We start from the raw sequence: 25,984 nt of genomic DNA on the forward strand, positions 1-25,984 counted from the left end.
TGGAGAAAGGACAAAATCCTAGGAATCCTGATCTTACTCCATGAGTAGCCTTTGGATTCGCACCAATAAAGATATTTACGCCATATCTTATGGTAAATTTTCCTAGTAACAGGCTTTCGAGCCTGAATCAAGGTATCTATGACCGACTCAGAGAAACCCCGCTTGGATAAAATCAAGCGTTCAATCTCCAGGCAGTCAGCTGCAGAGAAAATAGATTTGGATGCTGGAACGGACATTGAATGAGAAGGTCCTGTCTCAGTGGCAGTGTCCATGGTGGCAGAGATGACATTTCCACCAGGTCTACGCAGATGCTATCAAAATAACCGAAGCCCTCTCCTGTTTGATTCTGGCATTCAGACGAGGAAGGAGAGGAAATGGTGGAAACACATAAGCCAGGTTGAACGATCAAGGTACTGCTAGAGCATCTATCAGTTCTGCTTGGGGATCCCTTGATCTGGACCCGTAACAAGGAAGTTTGGCATTCTGACGAGATGCCATCAGATCCACTTCTGGTGTGCCCCATTGATGAATCAATTGTGCAAACACCTCCGGATGGAGCTCCCACTCCCCCGGATGAAAAGTCTGACGACTTAGAAAATCCGCTTCCCAGTTCTCCCCTCCTGGGATATAGATTGCTGATAGATGGCAAGAGTGAGTCTCTGCCCAAATTATTTTGGAAACCTCTATCATCGATAGCGAACTCTTTGTTCCCCCTTGATGATTGATATATGCTACAGTCGTGATATTGTCCGACTGAAATCTTATGAATCTGGCCGAAGCCAGCTGAGGCCACGCCTGAAGCACGCTGAATATCGCTCTCAGTTCTAGAATATTTATTGAAAGGAGAGCCTCCTAAGTCCACACACCCTGTGTTTTCAGGGAATTCCAGACTGCACCCCAGCCCAATAGGTTGGTGTCCGTCGTCACTATGACCCAAGCTGTTCTGCGGAAACACATTCCCTGGGACAGATGATCCTGTGACAACCACCAAAGAAGAGAGTCTCTGGTCTCTTGATCCAGATTTATCTGAGGAGATAAATTTGCATAATCCCCATTCCACTGTTGAGCATGCATAGTTGCAGTGGTCTGAGATGCCAGCGAGCAAACGGAACTATGTCCATTACCGCTACCATTAGTCCAATTACCTCCATACACTGAGCCACTGACGGCCGAGTAATGGAATGAAGTGCTCGGCAGGTGTTTAAAATCTATGATTTTCTGACCTCCGTCATAAAATTTTTCATGTTTGCCGAATCTATCAGAGTTCCCAGGAATGGAACTCTTGTGAGAGGGATAAGTGAACTCTTTTGTACGTTTACCTTCCACCCGTGAGATCTTAGAAAAGCCAACACTATGTCCGTGTGAGATTTTGCTAGTTGGTAAGTTGACTCCTGAATTAAGATATCGTCCAGACAAGGCGCCACTGCTATGCCCCACGGCCTTAGAATCGCCAGAAGGGACCCTAGAACTTTTGTGAAAATTCTGGGCGCTGTGGCCAACCCGAAGGGAAGAGCCACAAACTGGTAATGTTTGTCCAGGAAGGCGAACCTGAGTAACTGGTGATGATCTTTGTGGATAGCAATGTGAAGATACGCATCCTTCAAATCCACGGTGGTCATATATTGACCCTCCTGAATCATTGGTAAAATAGTCCGAATGGTCTCCATCTTGAAAGATGGGACACTGAGGAATTTGTTTAGGATCTTGAGATCTAAAATCGGTCTGAAGGTTCCCTCTTTTTTGGGAACCACAAACAGATTGGAGTAAAACCCCTGCCCCTGTTCTGCTTTTGGAACTGGGCGGGTTACACCCATAGTATATAGGTCTTCTACACAGCGTAAGAACGCCTCTCTTTTTGTCTGGTTTACAGACAATCGTGAAAGATTAAATCTCCCCCTTGGAGGAGAATCTTTGAATTCTTAAAGATACCCCTGGGTCACAATTTCTAATGCCCAGGAATCTTGAACGTCTCTTGCCCAAGCCTGAGCGAAGAGAGAAAGTTTGCCCCCTACTAGATCCTGTCCGGATCGGGGGCTGGCCCTTCATGCTGTCTTGGTAGCTGCAGCGGGCTTCTTGGCCTGTTTGCCTTTATTCCAGGTCTGATTAGGTCTCCAGACAGACTTGGATTGAGTAAAATTCCCCTCCTGCTTTGTGGCAGGGGAGGAGGTAGGAGGACCACCTTTGAAGTTTGGAAAGGAACGAAAATTATTTTGTTTGGTCCTCATCTTATTTGTCTTATCCTGAGGAAGGGAATGGCCTTTTCCCCAGTGATGTCGGAAATGATCTCTTTCAGTTCAGGCCCGAATAGGGTTTTAACCTTGAAAGGAATATCTAAAAGCTTAGATTTTGATGACACATCAGCAGACCAGGACTTAAGCCATAACGCTCTATGCGCTAAAATGGCAAAACCTGAATTTTTTGCCGCTAATTTAGCCAGTTGAAAAGCGGCATCTGTAATAAAAGAATTAGCTAGCTTGAGAGCCCTAATTCTATCCAAAATATCCTCTAATGGGGTCTCAACCTTAAGAGCCTCCTCTAGAGCCTCGAACCAAAAAGCAGCTGCAGTAGTTACAGGAACAATGCACGCTATAGGTTGCAGAAGAAAACCCTGATAAATAAATATTTTCTTTAGAAGACCCTCTAATTTTTTTATCCATAGGATCTTTGAAAGCACAACTGTCCTAAATAGGTATAGTTGTACGCTTAGCCAGGAAATAGCTCCCTCCACCTTAGGGACCGTCTGCCACGAATCCCGAATGGTGTCAGATATGGGAAACATTTTCTTAAAAGGAGGGGGGGGGGGGGAGAACGGAATACCTGGTCTATCCCACTCCTTAGTAACAATGTTCGAAATCCTCTTAGGGACCGAAAAAACATTAGTGTAAGAAAGAACCTCTAGAAATCTATCCATTTTACACAATTTCTCTGGAGAAATCTCAATAGGGTCACAGTCATCCAGAGTCGCTAAAACCTCCCTGAGCAACAAGCGGAGGTGTTCAAGCTTAAACTTAAAAGCCGTCATTATCTTAGTCTGTTTGAGGGAACATCTTTCCTGAATCGGAAAGCTCTCCCTCAGACAGCAATTCCCTTACCCCCAATTCAGAGCATTGTGAGGGTACATCGGAGATGGCTAATAAAGCGTCAGAGGGCTCAGCATTTACTCTCATACCAGACCTACTGCGCTTCCCCTGCAAACCAGGCAGTTTAGATAATACCTCTGTGAGGGTAGTAGACATAACTGCGGCCATATCTTGCAGGGTGAAAGAATTAGATGCACTAGAGGTACTTGGCGTCGCTTGTGCGGGCGTTAAAGGTTGTGACACTTGGGGAGAAGTAGATGGCAAAACCGGATTCTCTTCTGACTGAGAATCATCTTGCGACATACTTTTATCAGCTAAAACAGAATTTATGTTTACCTGATAAATTTCTTTCTCCAACGGTGTGTCCGGTCCACGGCGTCATCCTTACTTGTGGGATATTCTCTTCCCCAACAGGAAATGGCAAAGAGCCCAGCAAAGCTGGTCACATGATCCCTCCTAGGCTCCGCCTACCCCAGTCATTCGACCGACGTTAAGGAGGAATAATAGCATAGGAGAAACCATATGGTACCGTGGTGACTGTAGTTAAAGAAAATAAATTATCAGACCTGATTAAAAAACCAGGGCGGGCCGTGGACCGGACACACCGTTGGAGAAAGAAATTTATCAGGTAAACATAAATTCTGTTTTCTCCAACATAGGTGTGTCCGGTCCACGGCGTCATCCTTACTTGTGGGAACCAATACCAAAGCTTTAGGACACGGATGAAGGGAGGGAGCAAATCAGGTCACCTAAATGGAAGGCACCACGGCTTGCAAAACCTTTCTCCCAAAAATAGCCTCAGAAGAAGCAAAAGTATCAAACTTGTAAAATTTGGTAAAAGTGTGCAGTGAAGACCAAGTCGCTGCCCTACATATCTGATCAACAGAAGCCTCGTTCTTGAAGGCCCATGTGGAAGCCACAGCCCTAGTGGAATGAGCCGTGATTCTTTCGGGAGGCTGCCGTCCGGCAGTCTCGTAAGCCAATCTGATGATGCTTTTAATCCAAAAAGAGAGAGAGGTAGAAGTTGCTTTTTGACCTCTCCTTTTACCTGAATAAACAACAAACAGGGAAGATGTTTGTCTAAAATCCTTTGTAGCATCTAAATAGAATTTTAGAGCGCGAACAACATCCAAATTGTGCAACAAGCGTTCCTTCTTTGAAACTGGTTTCGGACACAGAGAAGGTACGATAATCTCCTGGTTAATGTTTTTGTTAGAAACAACTTTTGGAAGAAAACCAGGTTTAGTACGTAAAACCACCTTATCTGCATGGAACACCAGATAAGGAGGAGAACACTGCAGAGCAGATAATTCTGAAACTCTTCTAGCAGAAGAAATTGCAACTAAAAACAAAACTTTCCAAGATAATAACTTAATATCAACGGAATGTAAGGGTTCAAACGGAACCCCCTGAAGAACTGAAAGAACTAAATTGAGACTCCAAGGAGGAGTCAAAGGTTTGTAAACAGGCTTGATTCTAACCAGAGCCTGAACAAAGGCTTGAACATCTGGCACAGCTGCCAGTTTTTTGTGAAGTAACACCGACAAGGCAGAAATCTGTCCCTTCAGGGAACTTGCCGATAATCCTTTTTCCAATCCTTCTTGAAGGAAGGATAGAATCCTAGGAATCTTAACCTTGACCCAAGGGAATCCTTTAGATTCACACCAACAGATATATTTTTTCCAAATTTTATGGTAAATCTTTCTAGTCACAGGCTTTCTGGCCTGAACAAGAGTATCGATAACAGAATCTGAGAAACCTCGCTTCGATAAAATCAAGCGTTCAATCTCCAAGCAGTCAGCTGGAGTGAAACCAGATTCGGATGTTCGAACGGACCCTGAACAAGAAGGTCTCGTCTCAAAGGTAGCTTCCAAGGTGGAGCCGATGACATATTCACCAGATCTGCATACCAAGTCCTGCGTGGCCACGCAGGAGCTATCAAGATCACCGACGCCCTCTCCTGATTGATCCTGGCTACCAGCCTGGGGATGAGAGGGAACGGCGGGAACACATAAGCTAGTTTGAAGGTCCAAGGTGCTACTAGTGCATCCACTAGAGCCGCCTTGGGATCCCTGGATCTGGACCCGTAGCAAGGAACTTTGAAGTTCTGACGAGAGGCCATCAGATCCATGTCTGGAATTCCCCAAAGTTGAGTGACTTGGGCAAAGATTTCCGGATGGAGTTCCCACTCCCCCGGATGCAATGTCTGACGACTCAGAAAATCCGCTTCCCAATTTTCCACTCCCGGGATGTGGATAGCAGACAGGTGGCAGGAGTGAGACTCCGCCCATAGAATGATCTTGGTCACTTCTTCCATCGCTAGGGAACTCCTTGTTCCCCCCTGATGGTTGATGTACGCAACAGTCGTCATGTTGTCTGATTGAAACCGTATGAACTTGGTCCTCGCTAGCTGAGGCCAAGCCTTGAGAGCATTGAATATCGCTCTCAGTTCCAGAATATTTATCGGTAGAAGAGATTCTTCCCGAGACCAAAGACCCTGAGCTTTCAGGGATCCCCAGACCGCGCCCCAGCCCATCAGACTGGCGTCGGTCGTGACAATGACCCACTCTGGTCTGTGGAATGTCATCCCTCGTGACAGGTTGTCCAGGGACAGCCACCAACGGAGTGAGTCTCTGGTCCTCTGATTTACTTGTATCTTTGGAGACAAGTCTGTATAGTCCCCATTCCACTGACTGAGCATGCACAGTTGTAACGGTCTTAGATGAATGCGCGCAAAAGGAACTATGTCCATTGCCGCTACCATCAACCCGATCACTTCCATGCACTGAGCTACGGAAGGAAGAGGAACGGAATGAAGTATTCGACAAGAGTCCAGGAGCTTTGTCTTTCTGGCCTCTGTTAGAAAAATCCTCATTTCTGAGGAGTCTATAATTGTTCCCAAGAAGGGAACCCTTGTTGACGGGGATAGAGAACTCTTTTCCACGTTCACTTTCCAGCCGTGCGATCTGAGAAAGGCCAGGACGATGTCCGTGTGAGCCTTTGCTCGAGGGAGGGACGACGCTTGAATCAGAATGTCGTCCAGGTAAGGTACTACTGCAATGCCCCTTGGTCTTAGCACAGCTAGAAGGGACCCTAGTACCTTTGTGAAAATCCTTGGAGCAGTGGCTAATCCGAAAGGAAGCGCCACGAACTGGTAATGTTTGTCCAGGAATGCAAACCTTAGGAACCGATGATGTTCCTTGTGGATAGGAATATGTAGATACGCATCCTTTAAATCCACCGTGGTCATGAATTGACCTTCCTGGATGGAAGGAAGGATAGTTCGAATGGTTTCCATCTTGAAAGATGGGACCTTGAGAAATTTGTTTAAGATCTTGAGATCTAGGATTGGTCTGAATGTTCCCTCTTTTTTGGGAACTATGAACAGATTGGAGTAGAACCCCATCCCTTGTTCTCTCAATGGAACAGGATGAATCACTCCCATTTTTAACAGGTCTTCTACGCAAAGTAAGAACGCCTGTCTTTTTATGTGGTCTGAAGACAACTGAGACCTGTGGAACCTTCCCCTTGGGGGAAGTCCCTTGAATTCCAGAAGATAACCCTGGGAGACTATTTCTAGCGCCCAAGGATCCAGAACATCTCTTGCCCAAGCCTGAGCGAAGAGAGAGAGTCTGCCCCCCACCAGATCCGGTCCCGGATCGGGGGCCGATATTTCATGCTGTCTTGGTAGCAGTGGCAGGTTTCTTTGCCTGCTTTCCCTTGTTCCAGCCTTGCATTGGTCTCCAAGCTGGCTTGGCCTGAGAAGTATTACCTTCTTGCTTAGAGGACGTAGCACCTTGGGCTGGTCCGTTTTTACGAAAGGGACGAAAATTAGGTCTATTTTTTGCCTTGAAAGGCCTATCCTGAGGAAGGGCATGGCCCTTACCCCCAGTGATATCAGAGATAATCTCTTTCAAGTCAGGACCAAACAGCGTTTTCCCCTTGAAAGGAATGTTTAGTAGCTTGTTCTTGGAAGACGCATCAGCCGACCAAGATTTCAACCAAAGCGCTCTACGCGCCACAATAGCAAACCCAGAATTCTTAGCCGCTAACTTAGCCAATTGCAAAGAGGCGTCTAGAGTGAAAGAATTAGCCAATTTGAGAGCATTGACTCTGTCCATAATCTCCTCATAAGGAGGCGAGTCACTATCGAGCACCTTAATCAGTTCATCAAACCAGAAATATGCGGCTGTAGTGACAGGGACAATGCATGAAATGGGTTGTAGAAGGTAACCCTGCTGAACAAACATCTTTTTAAGCAAACCTTCTAATTTTTTATCCATAGGATCTTTGAAAGCACAACTATCCTCTATGGGAATAGTGGTGCGTTTGTTTAAAGTAGAAACCGCTCCCTCGACCTTGGGGACTGACTGCCATAAGTCCTTTCTGGGGTCGACCATAGGAAACAATTTTTTAAATATGGGGGGAGGGACGAAAGGAATACCGGGCCTTTCCCATTCTTTATTAACAATGTCCGCCACCCGCTTGGGTATAGGAAAAGCTTCTGGGAGCCCCGGCACCTCTAGGAACTTGTCCATTTTACATAGTTTCTCTGGGATGACCAAATTTTCACAATCATCCAGAGTGGATAATACCTCCTTAAGCAAAATGCGGAGATGTTCCAATTTAAATTTAAAAGTAATCACATCAGATTCAGCCTGCTGAGAAATATTCCCTAAATCAGTAATTTCTCCCTCAGACAAAACCTCCCTGGCCCCCTCAGATTGGGTTAGGGGCCCTTCAGAGATATTAATATCAGCGTCGTCATGCTCTTCAGTAACTAAAACAGAGCATCCACGCTTACGCTGAACAGGGTTCATTTTGGCTAAAATGTTTTTGACAGAATTATCCATTACAGCCGTTAATTGTTGCATAGTAAGGAGTATTGGCGCGCTAGATGTACTAGGGGCCTCCTGAGTGGGCAAGACTCGTGTAGACGAAGGAGGGAATGATGCAGTACCATGCTTACTCCCCTCACTTGAGGAATCATCTTGGGCATCATTGTCATTATCACATAAATCACATTTATTTAAATGAATAGGAATTCTGGCTTCCCCACATTCAGAACACAGTCTATCTGGTAGTTCAGACATGTTAAACAGGCATAAACTTGATAAGAAAGTACAAAAAACGTTTTGAAATAAAACCGTTACTGTCACTTTAAATTTTAAACTGAACACACTTTATTACTGCAATTGCGAAAAAACATGAAGGAATTGTTCAAAATTCACCAAACTTTCACCACAGTGTCTTAAAGCCTTGAAAATATTGCACACCAAATTTGGAAGCTTTAACCCTTAAAATAACGGAACCGGAGCCGTTTTAAGCTTTAACCCCTTTACAGTCCCTGGTATCTGCTTTGCTGAGACCCAACCAAACCCAAGGGGAATACGATACCAAATGATGCCTTCAGAAGTCTTTTATAAGTATCAGAGCTCCTCTCACATGCGACTGCATGCCATGCCTCTCAAAAACAAGTGCGCAACACCGGCGCGAAAATGAGACTCTGCCTATGCTTTGGGAAAGCCCCTAAAGAATAAGGTGTCTAAAACAGTGCCTGCCGATATTATTATATCAAAATACCCAGAATAAATGATTCCTCAAGGCTAAATAAGTGTTAATATCAATCGATTTAGCCCAAAAAATGTCTACAGTCTAAATAAGCCCTTGTGAAGCCCTTATTTACCATCGTAATAAACATGGCTTACCGGATCCCATAGGGAAAATGACAGCTTCCAGCATTACATCGTCTTGTTAGAATGTGTCATACCTCAAGCAGCAAAGACTGCAAACTGTTCCCCCAACTGAAGTTAATGCTCTCAACAGTCCTGTGTGGAACAGCCATGGATTTTAGTTACGGTTGCTAAAATCATTTTCCTCATACAAACAGAATTCTTCATCTCTTTTCTGTTTCTGAGTAAATAGTACGTACCAGCACTATTTGAAAATAACAAACTCTTGATTGAATAATGAAAAACTACAGTTAAACACTAAAAAACTCTAAGCCATCTCCGTGGAGATGTTGCCTGTACAACGGCAAAGAGAATGACTGGGGTAGGCGGAGCCTAGGAGGGATCATGTGACCAGCTTTGCTGGGCTCTTTGCCATTTCCTGTTGGGGAAGAGAATATCCCACAAGTAAGGATGACGCCGTGGACCGGACACACCTATGTTGGAGAAAATATGTTCTTTGCAATGTAAGGCCCTTTCAGTACATGAGGGACACATTTTAAGTGGGGGTTCCACAATGGCTTCCCTCAATGTCAGACATGTTCAACAGGCTAGTAATGACCACAAACAGGCTTGAAAACACTTTATTTAGTGAAAAAATAACAATCTTAAAAAACGGTACTGCGCCTTTAAGAGGAAAAAAAAAAGCATACAATTTTTCCAAAACTGCTTAAAAACAATAAAATTGTCCCAATTTTATAGTAAAAGCATCCCAATACTGCAGCTAAGTTTGCCCCACAAGGAAAGGAATACTTAAAGGACCAGTCAACACAGTAGATTTGCATAATCAGCAAATGCAAGATAACAAGACAATGCAATAGCACTTAGTCTGAACTTCAAATGAGTAGTAGATTTTTTTTTTCTGACAATTTTAAAAGTTATGTATTTTTCCACTCCCCCTGTACCATATGACAGCCATCAGCCATTCACAAATGCATACACACTTATTCTTGCACATGCTCAGTAGGAGCTGGTGACTCAAAACGTTTAAATATAAAAAGACTGTGCACATTTAGTTAATGGAAGTAAATTGGAAAGTTGTTATCTGAATAATGAAAGTTTAATTTTGATTGATTGTCCCTTTAACCCTTACAGGAAAAAAACGGAAAATTACAAACACTTTTATTTCAACAAAAAGTACCCCCTGCACCTCGCCACAGCCCTGCTGTGGCGCCTACTTGCCCTCAGGGGGCTGTAAAACCAGGATAAACCTTCATTTTGACCCAATACAGCTCACAAAGGCCCACCGGGTCAGGAGTTTGCTGCTTGCTTGATAAAAAAACTGCGCAACGGAGGCGCGAAAATAGGCCCCGCCCATCTCACTCGATGTCTTACAGCCCAAATTGACCGCACCAGAGCGGTCTTAAACCTAGCCATATGGGTTCAGAAACCCAGAAATGAAGCCATGTGTACCCTCTTAATAAAGCATAAAAACGTCTCTTTTAAAAACGTTAACTGCACTCCCAACATATAAACGTTTGCCCACAAACATTCAAACATCAGTGTCAACCATTTTTGTATAGCCCATAAATGCAAGTCCAGTAATACCCCTTTTTATATACTTTAGGATTACTGCTTACCCTCTCCCTCATGGGGATACTGTCAGACAATTCTGAAATAACACAGTCTCTCCAGAAAAAAATGACTAAACATACCTCACTGCTTATAGCATGAAAAACGTTCCTCACACTGAAGTTTCTTAAGTACTCCTCAGCCATTCTGTGGGAACTGCTCTGGATCTCAGTAACAACTGCCAAGATCATCAGCCTCCATCTGCTGCCTGAGGGAAAATAGTACACACCGGTACCATTTAAAATAAAAAACTCTTGCTTGAAGAAAATAAAAACTAACATTTTATCACCTCTTTCACTTTACCCTTCCTATTACTTAGAGTAGGCAAAGAGAATGCCTGGGGGGTGGAGTCAAGGGAGGAGCTATATAGACAGCTCTGCTGTGGTGCTCTTTGCCACTTCCTGTTAGCAGGAGGACAATATCCCACAAGTAAAGGATGAATCCTTGGACTCGTCGTATCTTATAGAAGAAAACATTTCATTGCCTTTTAGCTCCAATTTAATAGTCCAACTGATCAATTTCAACAACCGTTTTAGACTCTTTTTTTTCCCTTCCCCCCCCCCCCATCCCATTTTCATGTACAGGTACAGTACTGTCACTTTAAGAAAATTGATAAAATACAAAACTGTACACACTCAATTGTAGTGTACTCTTATATCCACCATATAACAATACAAAGGCAGGGAACAAGTCTTCAATCTCTTAATTCTGTAGGGTTGATATACATTATATACACACCAGGGTCTATGATTACCCAAAATATGAACACACCCAATGGGTGAGTAACTGGAAAAAAAAATGACCAGCCTGCAAGAAAATGTACTCGCTCGTGCGTATCTGCATGTGTGTACATTATAAATTAAAAAGAACAAAGTACACCTTGCTATAATCTCACAAACTTGTATTCTTTATTTTTGTATACATTCCTGACATTGGTCCAATTATACAATCATTGAACTACAGAATAGTGCAAAATTAGACTTTAGTGAACTAGTATTGATACATTTAAAGCAAATATTGAAAATAAAATTAGTAACTGAGCCTCAGTCACTGTATTGAACTCAATACAGAAGTACCTGATCTATGCATATGAAACAAACATTGTTGAAACTGTTAGAAGATGTCACTGAGTCAGAGTGCTCTGGGAAGTTAAATTCACAATCATAAACCTCATCAAGTCTTGACACCTCAAACTCTTCTGCTTGCTCCTCATCATTTTCAAGATGATCAAAAGGGATTGGAACCTTTCCTTAAATCCGCGGGTATTGTGCTCTTTACAAAATTGTGCATCAGCTGCTACATCGCTAACTAGGAAGTATAGTGCCCCACAAAATAAAGTGTCTGCCGTTAACTAAATTAGTTGCTGTGACATCAGTAAGATCTGATCCGGAACACAAGCTTGCCGTATTAATGCTTCCAAATAAAAGTGTGTATGCTGCCAAAAAATATAGTGTGCCCTGCCGTGACATCACTAACACCGGACCACAAGCTAGTATTAAGGAGCTGCAAAAAAAATAGTGCGGCTGCAGTATTAAGCTGCAAAAAAATAATAGTACAGCTGCTGGGACACAATATTACGCCCAAAAAAATTGTCAGAAGCTGCCATGGCGAGATCGCCAGCCAGGCCGGTAAATTGCCTGCAAGAACTTTTACTCGCCATTGGCAACCAGACCGGTCTATTCATATGCCCTGCACACTATTCCCTATAAAAAAATTGGCTAAGTGACTAAAGTGAACATTTAAAGATGTATAAAAATGAAATTTATGCTTACCTGATAAATTTGTTTCTTTCCTGACATGGTGAGTCCACGGATCATCATAATTACAATTGGGAATATCACTCCTGACCTGCAGGAGGAGGCAAAGAGCACCACAGCAAAGCTGTTAAATACCATTCCCTTACCCACAACCCCAGTAATTCGACCAAAGGGAAAGAAAAAGGAAGTAATAAAAGGTGCAGAGGTGCCTGAGGTTTATGTAAAAATAAACTGTTCTGAAAATACAGGGCGGGCTGTGGACTCACCGTGTCAAGAAAGAAAACAAATTTATCAGGTAAGCTTCATAAATGTAATTTTCTTTCTAATTACACGGTGCGTCCACGGATCATCATAATTACTATTAGTAATCAATACCCAAGCTAGAGGACATGGATGATAAGGGCGGGACAAGACAGTAAGCCTAAACCGAAGACACCACTGCTTGAAGAACCTTTCTCCCAAAAACAGCCTCAGCTGAAGCAAAAGTATCAAATTTGTAAAATTTAGAAAAAGTATGTAAAGATGACCAAGTGGCAGCCTTGCAAAATCTGATCTACAGAGGCACCATTTTTGAAAGCCCAAGTAGAAGAAACTGCCCACATGGAATGAGCCGTGATTTTCTCAGGAGGCAGAACAACAATTTCTTGATTAATATTATTATCAGAAACAACCTTGGGAAGAAAACCTAAAGCAGTACGTAATACTACCTTATCAGAATGAAAAATAAGAAAAAACAGAATTTATGTTTACCTGATAAATTTCTTTCTCCAACGGTGTGTCCGGTCCACGGCGTCATCCTTACTTGTGGGATATTCTCTTCCCCAACAGGAAATGGCAAAGAGCCCAGCAAAGCTGGTCACATGATCCCTCCTAGGCTCCGCCTACCCCAGTCATTCGACCGACGTTAAGGAGGAATAATAGCATAGGAGAAACCATATGGTACCGTGGTGACTGTAGTTAAAGAAAATAAATTATCAGACCTGATTAAAAAACCAGGGCGGGCCGTGGACCGGACACACCGTTGGAGAAAGAAATTTATCAGGTAAACATAAATTCTGTTTTCTCCAACATAGGTGTGTCCGGTCCACGGCGTCATCCTTACTTGTGGGAACCAATACCAAAGCTTTAGGACACGGATGAAGGGAGGGAGCAAATCAGGTCACCTAAATGGAAGGCACCACGGCTTGCAAAACCTTTCTCCCAAAAATAGCCTCAGAAGAAGCAAAAGTATCAAACTTGTAAAATTTGGTAAAAGTGTGCAGTGAAGACCAAGTCGCTGCCCTACATATCTGATCAACAGAAGCCTCGTTCTTGAAGGCCCATGTGGAAGCCACAGCCCTAGTGGAATGAGCTGTGATTCTTTCGGGAGGCTGCCGTCCGGCAGTCTCGTAAGCCAATCTGATGATGCTTTTAATCCAAAAAGAGAGAGAGGTAGAAGTTGCTTTTTGACCTCTCCTTTTACCTGAATAAACAACAAACAAGGAAGATGTTTGTCTAAAATCCTTTGTAGCATCTAAATAGAATTTTAGAGCGCGAACAACATCCAAATTGTGTAACAAGCGTTCCTTCTTTGAAACTGGTTTCGGACACAGAGAAGGTACGATAATCTCCTGGTTAATGTTTTTGTTAGAAACAACTTTTGGAAGAAAACCAGGTTTAGTACGTAAAAACCACCTTATCTGCATGGAACACCAGATAAGGAGGAGAACACTGCAGAGCAGATAATTCTGAAACTCTTCTAGCAGAAGAAATTGCAACTAAAAACAAAACTTTCCAAGATAATAACTTAATATCAACGGAATGTAAGGGTTCAAACGGAACCCCCTGAAGAACTGAAAGAACTAAATTGAGACTCCAAGGAGGAGTCAAAGGTTTGTAAACAGGCTTGATTCTAACCAGAGCCTGAACAAAGGCTTGAACATCTGGCACAGCTGCCAGTTTTTTGTGAAGTAACACCGACAAGGCAGAAATCTGTCCCTTCAGGGAACTTGCCGATAATCCTTTTTCCAATCCTTCTTGAAGGAAGGATAGAATCCTAGGAATCTTAACCTTGTCCCAAGGGAATCCTTTAGATTCACACCAACAGATATATTTTTTCCAAATTTTGTGGTAAATCTTTCTAGTTACAGGCTTTCTGGCCTGAACAAGAGTATCGATAACAGAATCTGAGAAACCTCGCTTCGATAAAATCAAGCGTTCAATCTCCAAGCAGTCAGCTGGAGTGAAACCAGATTCGGATGTTCGAACGGACCCTGAACAAGAAGGTCTCGTCTCAAAGGTAGCTTCCAAGGTGGAGCCGATGACATATTCACCAGATCTGCATACCAAGTCCTGCGTGGCCACGCAGGAGCTATCAAGATCACCGACGCCCTCTCCTGATTGATCCTGGCTACCAGCCTGGGGATGAGAGGGAACGGCGGGAACACATAAGCTAGTTTGAAGGTCCAAGGTGCTACTAGTGCATCCACTAGAGCCGCCTTGGGATCCCTGGATCTGGACCCGTAGCAAGGAACTTTGAAGTTCTGACGAGAGGCCATCAGATCCATGTCTGGAATGCCCCATAGTTGAGTGACTTGGGCAAAGATTTCCGGATGGAGTTCCCACTCCCCCGGATGCAATGTCTGACGACTCAGAAAATCCGCTTCCCAATTTTCCACTCCCGGGATGTGGATAGCAGACAGGTGGCAGGAGTGAGACTCCGCCCATAGAATGATCTTGGTCACTTCTTCCATCGCTAGGGAACTCCTTGTTCCCCCCTGATGGTTGATGTACGCAACAGTCGTCATGTTGTCTGATTGAAACCGTATAAACTTGGTCCTCGCTAGCTGAGGCCAAGCCTTGAGAGCATTGAATATCGCTCTCAGTTCCAGAATATTTATCGGTAGAAGAGATTCTTCCCGAGACCAAAGACCCTGAGCTTTCAGGGATCCCCAGACCGCGCCCCAGCCCATCAGACTGGCGTCGGTCGTGACAATGACCCACTCTGGTCTGCGGAATGTCATCCCTCGTGACAGGTTGTCCAGGGACAGCCACCAACGGAGTGAGTCTCTGGTCCTCTGATTTACTTGTATCTTAGGAGATAAGTCTGTATAGTCCCCATTCCACTGACTGAGCATGCACAGTTGTAATGGTCTTAGATGAATGCGCGCAAAAGGAACTATGTCCATTGCCGCTACCATCAACCCGATCACTTCCATGCACTGAGCTACGGAAGGAAGAGGAACGGAATGAAGAATTCGACAAGAGTCCAGAAGTTTTGTCTTTCTGGCCTCTGTTAGAAAAATCCTCATTTCTGAGGAGTCTATAATTGTTCCCAAGAAGGGAACCCTTGTTGACGGGGATAGAGAACTCTTTTCCACGTTCACTTTCCAGCCGTGAGATCTGAGAAAGGCCAGGACGATGTCCGTGTGAGCCTTTGCTCGAGGGAGGGACGACGCTTGAATCAGAATGTCGTCCAGGTAAGGTACTACTGCAATGCCCCTTGGTCTTAGCACCGCTAGAAGGGACCCTAGTACCTTTGTGAAAATCCTTGGAGCAGTGGCTAATCCGAAAGGAAGCGCCACGAACTGGTAATGTTTGTCTAGGAATGCAAACCTTAGGAACCGATGATGTTCCTTGTGGATAGGAATATGTAGATACGCATCCTTTAAATCCACCGTGGACATGAATTGACCTTCCTGGATGGAAGGAAGGATAGTTCGAATGGTTTCCATCTTGAACGATGGGACCTTGAGAAATTTGTTTAAGATCTTGAGATCTAGGATTGGTCTGAACGTTCCCTCTTTTTTGGGAACTATGAACAGATTGGAGTAGAACCCCATCCCTTGTTCTCTCAATGGAACAGGATGAATCACTCCCATTTTTAACAGGTCTTCTACACAATGTAAGAACGCCTGTCTTTTTATGTGGTCTGAAGACAACTGAGACCTGTGGAACCTCCCCCTTGGGGGAAGTCCCTTGAATTCCAGAAGATAACCCTGGGAGACTATTTCTAGCGCCCAAGGATCCAGAACATCTCTTGCCCAAGCCTGAGCGAAGAGAGAGAGTCTGCCCCCCACCAGATCCGGTCCCGGATCGGGGGCCAATATTTCATGCTGTCTTGGTAGCAGTGGCAGGTTTCTTGGCCTGCTTTCCCTTGTTCCAGCCTTGCATTGGTCTCCAAGCTGGCTTGGCCTGAGAAGTATTACCCTCTTGCTTAGAGGACGTAGCACCTTGGGCTGGTCCGTTTTTACGAAAGGGACGAAAATTAGGTCTATTTTTTGCCTTGAAAGGCCGATCCTGAGGAAGGGCATGGCCCTTACCCCCAGTGATATCAGAGATAATCTCTTTCAAGTCAGGACCAAACAGCGTTTTCCCCTTGAAAGGAATGTTTAGTAGCTTGTTCTTGGAAGACGCATCAGCCGACCAAGATTTCAACCAAAGCGCTCTGCGCGCCACAATAGCAAACCCAGAATTCTTAGCCGCTAACTTAGCCAATTGCAAAGAGGCGTCTAGAGTGAAAGAATTAGCCAATTTGAGAGCATTGACTCTGTCCATAATCTCCTCATAAGGAGGAGAGTCACTATCGAGCACCTTAATCAGTTCATCAAACCAGAAATATGCGGCTGTAGTGACAGGGACAATGCATGAAATGGGTTGTAGAAGGTAACCCTGCTGAACAAACATCTTTTTAAGCAAACCTTCTAATTTTTTATCCATAGGATCTTTGAAAGCACAACTATCCTCTATGGGAATAGTGGTGCGTTTGTTTAAAGTAGAAACCGCTCCCTCGACCTTGGGGACTGACTGCCATAAGTCCTTTCTGGGGTCGACCATAGGAAACAATTTTTTAAATATGGGGGGAGGGACGAAAGGAATACCGGGCCTTTCCCATTCTTTATTAACAATGTCCGCCACCCGCTTGGGTATAGGAAAAGCTTCTGGGAGCCCCGGCACCTCTAGGAACTTGTCCATTTTACATAGTTTCTCTGGGATGACCAAATTTTCACAATCATCCAGAGTGGATAATACCTCCTTAAGCAAAATGCGGAGATGTTCCAATTTAAATTTAAAAGTAATCACATCAGATTCAGCCTGCTGAGAAATGTTCCCTAAATCAGTAATTTCTCCCTCAGACAAAACCTCCCTGGCCCCCTCAGATTGGGTTAGGGGCCCTTCAGAGATATTAATATCAGCGTCGTCATGCTCTTCAGTAACTAAAACAGAGCATCCACGCTTACGCTGACAAGGGTTCATTTTGGCTAAAATGTTTTTGACAGAATTATCCATTACAGCCGTTAATTGTTGCATAGTAAGGAGTATTGGCGCGCTAGATGTACTAGGGGCCTCCTGAGTGGGCAAGACTCGTGTAGACGAAGGAGGGAATGATGCAGTACCATGCTTACTCCCCTCACTTGAGGAATCATCTTGGGCATCATTGTCATTATCACATAAATCACATTTATTTAAATGAATAGGAATTCTGGCTTCCCCACATTCAGAACACAGTCTATCTGGTAGTTCAGACATGTTAAACAGGCATAAACTTGATAAGAAAGTACAAAAAACGTTTTGAAATAAAACCGTTACTGTCACTTTAAATTTTAAACTGAACACACTTTATTACTGCAATTGCGAAAAAACATGAAGGAATTGTTCAAAATTCACCAAACTTTCACCACAGTGTCTTAAAGCCCTGAAAATATTGCACACCAATTTTGGAAGCTTTAACCCTTAAAATAACGGAACCGGAGCCGTTTTAAGCTTTAACCCCTTTACAGTCCCTGGTATCTGCTTTGCTGAGACCCAACCAAACCCAAAGGGGAATACGATACCAAATGACGCCTTCAGAAGTCTTTTATAAGTATCAGAGCTCCTCTCACATGCGACTGCATGCCATGCCTCTCAAAAACAAGTGCGCAACACCGGCGCGAAAATGAGACTCTGCCTATGCTTTGGGAAAGCCCCTAAAGAATAAGGTGTCTAAAACAGTGCCTGCCGATATTATTATATCAAAATACCCAGAATAAATGATTCCTCAAGGCTAAATAAGTGTTATATCAATCGATTTAGCCCAAAAAAGGTCTACAGTTTAAATAAGCCCTTGTGAAGCCCTTATTTACAATCGTAATAAACATGGCTTACCGGATCCCATAGGGAAAATGACAGCTTCCAGCATTACATCGTCTTGTTAGAATGTGTCATACCTCAAGCAGCAAAGGACTGCAAACTGTTCCCCCAACTGAAGTTAATTGCTCTCAACAGTCCTGTGTGGAACAGCCATGGATTTTAGTTACGGTTGCTAAAATCATTTTCCTCATACAAACAGAATTCTTCATCTCTTTTCTGTTTCTGAGTAAATAGTACGTACCAGCACTATTTGAAAATAACAAACTCTTGATTGAATAATGAAAAACTACAGTTAAACACTAAAAAACTCTAAGCCATCTCCGTGGAGATGTTGCCTGTACAACGGCAAAGAGAATGACTGGGGTAGGCGGAGCCTAGGAGGGATCATGTGACCAGCTTTGCTGGGCTCTTTGCCATTTCCTGTTGGGGAAGAGAATATCCCACAAGTAAGGATGACGCCGTGGACCGGACACACCTATGTTGGAGAAAGGAGCTTTCACACTGCAACGCTGAGAGCTCCGAAACTCTTCGAGCCTAAAAAAGATAGCAACCAAAAACAAAACCTTCCAGGTTAACAACTTAATATCCAAAGAATGCATAGGCTCAAACGGAGCCTGTTGAAGAACTCTCAGAACTAAATTAAGACTCCAAGGAGGAGTCAAAACTTAACCATAGGCCAGATTCGAACCAAAGCCTGACAAAAAGAGTGAACGTCTGGTACATCCGCAATACGTTTATGTAACAAAATAGATAAAGCAGAAATTTGACCTTTCAGGGTACTAGCAGATAAACCCTTCTCCAGACCCTCCTGGAGAAAAGCCAAAATCCTAGGAATCCTGACTCTACTCCAAGAGTAGCCATTGGATTCACACCAACACAGAAATTTACGCCATATCTTGTAATAAATCTTTCTAGTCACAGGCTTACGTGCCTGAATCATATATGAATCAATAACTGACTCAGAAAAACCACGCTTAGATAGAATCAAGCTTTAATCTCCAAGCAGTCAGCTTCAGAGAAACGGGATTTGGATGAAGGAAGGGACCCTGAAGTAGAAGGTCCTTCCTCAACGGAAGACTCCAAGGTGGAAAGGATGACATCTCCACAAGATCTGCATACCAGATCCTGCGAGGCCATGCCGGTGCAATGAGAATTACTGAAGCCCTCTCCTGTCAGATCCGAGCAATAACTTGAGGAAGAAGTGCAAACGGAGGAAACACGTATGCCAGACTGAACTTTCCAAGGAACAGCTAGAGTATCTATTAAAACCGCTTGAGGATCCCTTGACTTCGAACCATAATTCGGAAGCTTGGCATTGTGACGAGATGCTATAAGATCCAACTCCGGTTGACCCCACTTGAGAATCAAACTGGAAAACACCTCCGGGTGAAGTTCCCACTCCCCCGGGAACTGCTCAGAAAATCCGCTTCCCAATTGTCCACCCCTGGAATGTGGATCGCAGACAGTTGTGAGCCTCTGCCCACTGAAATTGAACTCCAGTTTGTATCCCTGGGACACAATATCTACCACCCAGGGATCTGGAACATCCTTTACCCAGGCTTGAACAAACAAAGACAGCCTGCCCCCCCCCACGCGATCCATTCCCGGATCAGGGGCAAACCCTTCATGCTGACTTTGAGTCAGTAGCGGGCTTCTTAGATTGCTTCCCCTTGCTCCAGGACTGATTGGACTTCCAAGAGGGCTTGGACTGATCCTGCTTGGAGGAGGAGGAGGAGGAGGAGGAGGAGGAGGAAGACTTACCAGAGAAGTTACGAAAGGAACGAAAATTACTCCGACGACCATTCTGTTTATTTCTCCTATCCTGAGGAAGAGAATGACCCTTTCCTCCAGTGATATCAGAAATAATCTCAGCCAAACCAGGCACAAACAAGGTCTTCCCCTTGTAAGGAATGGATAAAAACATCTGCAGACCAAGACTTCAACCATAAAGCCCTGTGCGCCAAAACAGCAAAGCTGGAAATTTTTGTTCTCAACTTGATGATCTGTAAAGAAGCATCCGCAATAAAAGAATTAGCCAATTTTAAAGCCTTAATTCTATCCTAAATCTCCTCCAGAGGAGATTCTTGTTGAATAGAATCAGACAATGCATCAAACCAATAAGCAACCGCACTGGTAAGTGTCGCAATACACGCCACAGGTTGCCATTGAAACCCCTGGTGAACATACATCCTTTTTAAGTAAAGCTTCCAACTTCTTATCGATGGGATCCTTAAAAGAACAACTATCTTCAATAGGAATAGTGGTCCTCTTAGCTAAAGTGGAAATAGCTCCCTCTAATTTAGGAACGGTCTGCCAAGATTCCTTAACAGAGTCCGCAAACTGGAAACATCTTCCTAAAAATAGGAGAAGAAGAAAAGGGAATTCCAGGCTTCTCCCATTCCCGTGCAATAATTTCTGAAACACGATCTGGAACAGGAAAAACTTCCGCCCCAGAAGGAACCTCAAAAAATGTGTTAAGTTTACTAGCCTTCTTGGGAGTAACTATGATCGTCGAATCAGAGTCATCGAAAGTAGCCAAAACCTCCCTGAGTAACAAACGGAGGTGCTCCAGCTTAAATCTGAATGAAACAACCTGAGAATCAGCAAAAGGAGTCACACTATCAGAATCTGAAATTTCACCTTCAGATGCTACTGACATATCTTCCACATTCCTATCGGAAGAAACATTAGAAATAGCTGCAATACAATCAGAACTCCTTTTACGCTTACACTGCAACCCAGGAAAAGCAGACAAAGACTCAGATACAGCAGAGGATATATGAGTAGTCATATCCTGCAAAGAAAAAACAACCCGAGATTAAATGCAGGGCACTGCATGTGAAGAGGATTGATATTGGGATGATTGGGGAGAAAGCTGCATTACAGCTTGAACAGGAGACTCCTGAACAACAGTCTCCCTAGCAAAAGGCGGCTCTGAGTCAAAAAGCCTATCCCTGTGATGCAATGTTCTCTCTACAAATGAGGAGCAAAAAGGGATAGGTTCCACATTAGCATCTAGACATAGGGAACAGGTAACAGCCTGCAAGTCCTCTTGGCCCACCTCAAGAACACAATTCCAAAATAAAAAGAATTCAAAATATTTTTATTAGAAATAAAAACCGTTATCACTTTAAGAAAAAGTAAAAAAAGTATTGACACACTGAACAATGAACCCAGGACCCCTGCAGCACACCTCCACACCACCTGAGGTGTTTACCTGACCACCTCCAACCGCAACAAGCAAAGCAATCCGGACTCAACACCCGGACCACACTGAAACAAGCAGACCGCAGCTTGCAGCTCCTGAGTACTAAGAGAAGAACGTGCGAAAACTCGCGCCACAGAAACTCCGCCCATCGTGGGCGTGCCTCACCACCTCCCGGCCGGAATGAAACTAAACCCAGGAGGAACAGAAAGAGCAAGACACACTCCAAAGAACCGCTGAGGAAAATAATTATTGCAGCTCCAGTAACCTCCTCAAAAAGTGAATAAAACCACCTTAGTACTGAAACACCTTAATCAGATAAAAAAAAGCCATATACAAAGAGAGCTAAATAGCACTCTAAACAGAGCCCTCCTCACACAGTGCCCCACAGAAAGAAAAACAAATTCTGCCTAATAAAAAACCTGCACATAAGCAGGATTGATATTCCAAATAAACCCCATAAGTGCTAAAACTTTTCTGTGCTCCTCTCAGAAAAATAAAAATAGCATCACAGACTGCCCGGCAGCAAGGCAAAACACTAGGTTTGAAAGGGTTCCTTCCTAACATGAACCTGTGAATACAGAAAAAAGAAGACTAAGTAAACCTACATAGACTTTTAACTAAAGGGGCAGCATCAAACAACCTGGGAGGCACAGAGGGGATTATACACCCCAAGTTCCTAAAAGCTTAAAAGCCACCACTGCTCTACTGAAGAGACTGAAGTGGACTACGGCTAAACCCCAGAAAAGATCAGAACAAACCTGTTCTGCTCTAAAAATAACTAACTCTTGATTGAAGAATCAGACACCTAACTTTACCACCTCATTGCAACTACAAGCAAAGAGAATGACTGGGGGTTGTGGGTAAGGGAGTGGTATTTAACAGCTTTGCTGTGGTGCTCTTTGCCTCCTCCTGCAGGTCAGGAGTGATATTCCCAATAGTAATTATGATGATCCGTGGACTCACCGTGTCATTAGAAAGAAATTAGTTATGCGCCTACTTCACATTAAGCAAAATAACCAACATACAGAAAAAAGTTAATCACATATAGATACAAAAACACACTCACTCATAGATACACTCATGCACTCCCAGTCATACATATACACTCACAACACACATACACAGCCAGGGTGTCCCATTACATTAATACAGGTATACGTCACTTTACAGTGCTTCACTTTACAGCGATTCGCTAATACATCGCTTTGTGGAGCTGAAGTTCAACCTCCAAGGATTTTGAAACAGTGCTGTAAATCTTTGTGAGATTGCGAGAAAAGTGACTGGCACCATTTTGTTATGCGCTGTTCACTCTGTTAACTGCATTGCAGTGCAATCTGTGTCTCAGTGCTATAGTCTGGCAAATTTTACTACAGTAAGTGTCACTATTTTACAGGTACAGTGTTTATTGAACACTAATTGAATACTTGCTGTGCTAGTGTTAATCTAAACGTAGCACTATTGCACCTCTAATATATGTTGGTTCAAACATGTTTTTAAGATGTTAAACACTGAAAAGAAAGCTAAAACTGCCTTGTTTCACTTTAAGGCGGATTTCACTTTACATCGGGGCTCCGATCCCTAACCCGCTGTATGAGCGGGGTATACCTGTACTAATAAATGTATCTACATTTTCCTTTATGAACAAAGTTGTGTGAAGAGTTGAAGACATTTATCCAAACAAAATGTACATTTGAAGAAGTGGAGGTCAACAGCAACCTCCAAATCGTTCGGCACATAACCTGTGCCTTTGTCAAATGTCACCTTGCTAAATGTAACCTAGCACCTAAACCACCTAACACAAGTTAAAACTGGCATTCCTTATATACATTGAGAAAACAAACAAACAAATTTACCACCAAACCTTCAGATGCGCGTTCAGATTGGTCTGTGACATCAGCACGTAGAGACGTAGTACACGTCACGGCGTAATTAACGCCGTACCCATAACAACAGACCAAAGCAAATGCGGAAGGCTGCGGTAGCATAATCCATGTCATGTCCGCCTTCACTACTGCGCATGCGCAACCAAACCCTACACGCAAGGAAACTCAGTGGTTGTCATAGCTACTGCTATATACAAACAGCGCACAGTGTGAGCGGACTGATATATGAAAATGTCTTTTAAATCAATGTGGCAACCAAGTTGCAGACTTAAATATATTACCCCTATAGGAAAGAAAAACACATTTAGTGAAGATTTAATAGAGCAACAATAGCGTCTCTCAACCCAATAGCCACAAACGATACAAAAACCGTTACTATATAAACCACATATGAGATTTACACATACACAATGAAATATGTATATACACAATAAGCAATAAGCAAGAAACAAGATCTCTGGCTTCATAGAACTACTAATCCAAGAAAAGCAAAAGCAATAATTATTACTATTATGCTAGAGTGAGAATACATCTCAAGATATTTATATATACACTGATACCATTCGAGCCTACAAGGAGTATGTTAGAAACCCAAATCAACAGCGAGACCCCACAACTTCATTGCCATGTGTAGAAAAGTTCACTATGTAAGAAGATAGTATCAAATCAGTAGAAGGGGCTAAAGTCCAAATATGTGTTTAGACCTTTGGGTGCCAACGTGTTAAGGCGATAGATCCACCTGCTCTCTCGTTGTAGAAGTCTTTTGGCACGATTTCCTCCCCTCGTTGGAAGGGGTTCTTGATCAATCAGTATGCTGCGTATACTTGAAACAGAATGCTTATATCCAATGCAGTGCCGGGCTACCGGCTGATCTGATTCACCCTGCTTCAGGGCCTCCCGTATGGCACACCTGTGGTTGGCCATACGTTCATGAAAGGTGGTAACCGTCTTGCCCACGTAAACCTTAGAACACGGACAAATCAAGATGTATATGATATAGGTGCTGGTGCATGTCAAACGTTGACGAATTTTAAACCTGTAGTTATTGTGTGGATGCTGGAAGGTATCCCCCCTCAACATACCATTACAGGTAACACAGCTTGCACATGGGCAACATCCCTTCTTTGTGGATTTCAACCAAGTATCCTTATTATAGTGTGTGATTGGATCAGCCTTAACAAGAATGTCTCTCAAATTCCTCGCTCTGCAATAAGCCATCCTAGGCGCCGCCATCTTTTGAAATGGCAAGGAAGAGTCACTTTCCAACACGGGCCAATGTCTTCTTACAGCTCCAGTAAGATTTTCACACATATTGACATATGTTGTGATCATATTCAGTTGTTCGTTAGACTGTCTGGTTGGAGTATCAATTCCCATGATTGTTTCCGTATGTAGCAGTCTCTCCTGGACATCATGTATCTCATTGATGGCATAGCCCCTATCCAAAAGTTTCTTCCCCATTTCTTCCATCTGAGTCTTCATTTGGGGTATCTCGCTGTTGTTTCTAACTACGCGAGTGAGCTGTGAGGTGAGGACACCCTTCCTCAAACAAATATAGCTTTATCGATGACGTGTTCCTGATATAGCGTGGTGATGAGGCTATGTTGCGTGAGTGGGTGTCCGTTCTGAACTCCATGGCAAACCAAATCAGATTCAAATTAGAATTTGATCAAATGAGTGAACACTTTTTAGATTTGAATATCTTTAAGGTTGATACAGGTGGTACATTGAGATTTGGCACATCATTGTACACAAACCTACTGACCGCAACTCACTTCTTGATGCTAGAAGTTTTCGCCCTAGACACCAAAAGAAGGGTGCCCTCACCTCAGAGCTCACTCGCGTAGTCAGAAACAACAGCGAGATACCCCAAATGAAGACTCAGATGGAAGAAATGGGGAAGAAACTTTTGGATAGGGGCTATGCCATCAATGAGATACATGATGTCCAGGAGAGACTGCTACATACGGAAACAATCATAGGAATTGATACTCCGACCAGACAGTCTAACGAACAACTGAATATGATCACAACATATGTCCATATGTGTGAAAATCTTACTGGAGCTGTAAGAAGACATTGGCCCGTGTTGGAAAGTGACTCTTCCTTGCCATTTCAAAAGATGGCGGCGCCTAGGATGGCTTATTGCAGAGCGCATGCTCAGTAGTGAAGGCAGACATGACATGGATTATGCTACCGCAGCCTTCCGCATTTGCTTTGGTCTGTTATGGGTACGGCGTTAATTACGCCGTGACGTGTACTACGTCTCTACGTGCTGATGTCACAGACCACTCAACGCGCATCCGAAGGTTTGGCGGTAAATTTGTTTGTTTGTTTTCTCAATGTATATAAGGAATGCCAGTTTTAACTTGCGTTAGGTGCTAGGTTACATTTAGAAAGGTGACATTTGACAAAGGCACAGGTTATGTGCCGAAACGTTATGTCTATTTAAAAGGATGTTTTATAAAGTCCAGTGAGTGCCTGCTTCTTCTTATATATATATATATATATATATATATATATATATATATATATATATATATATATATATATATATATATATATATATATATATATATATATATATATATATATATATATATATACATACATATACACACACACTGTATATGTATATATATATATA

The 25,984-nt window shown here is 43.3% G+C and overlaps 1 protein-coding gene across 2 annotated transcripts in view; it reads right to left on the reverse strand.

Moving 5' to 3' along the window:
- The window catches only part of RALB (RAS like proto-oncogene B), a 354,005-nt gene that overhangs the window by 57,199 nt on the left and 270,822 nt on the right, over positions 1–25,984 (reverse strand). The window lies entirely within an intron of this gene.

The sequence above is a fragment of the Bombina bombina genome, chromosome 1 (genome assembly GCF_027579735.1).
Source record: "Bombina bombina isolate aBomBom1 chromosome 1, aBomBom1.pri, whole genome shotgun sequence".
Lineage (NCBI taxonomy): Eukaryota > Metazoa > Chordata > Amphibia > Anura > Bombinatoridae > Bombina > Bombina bombina.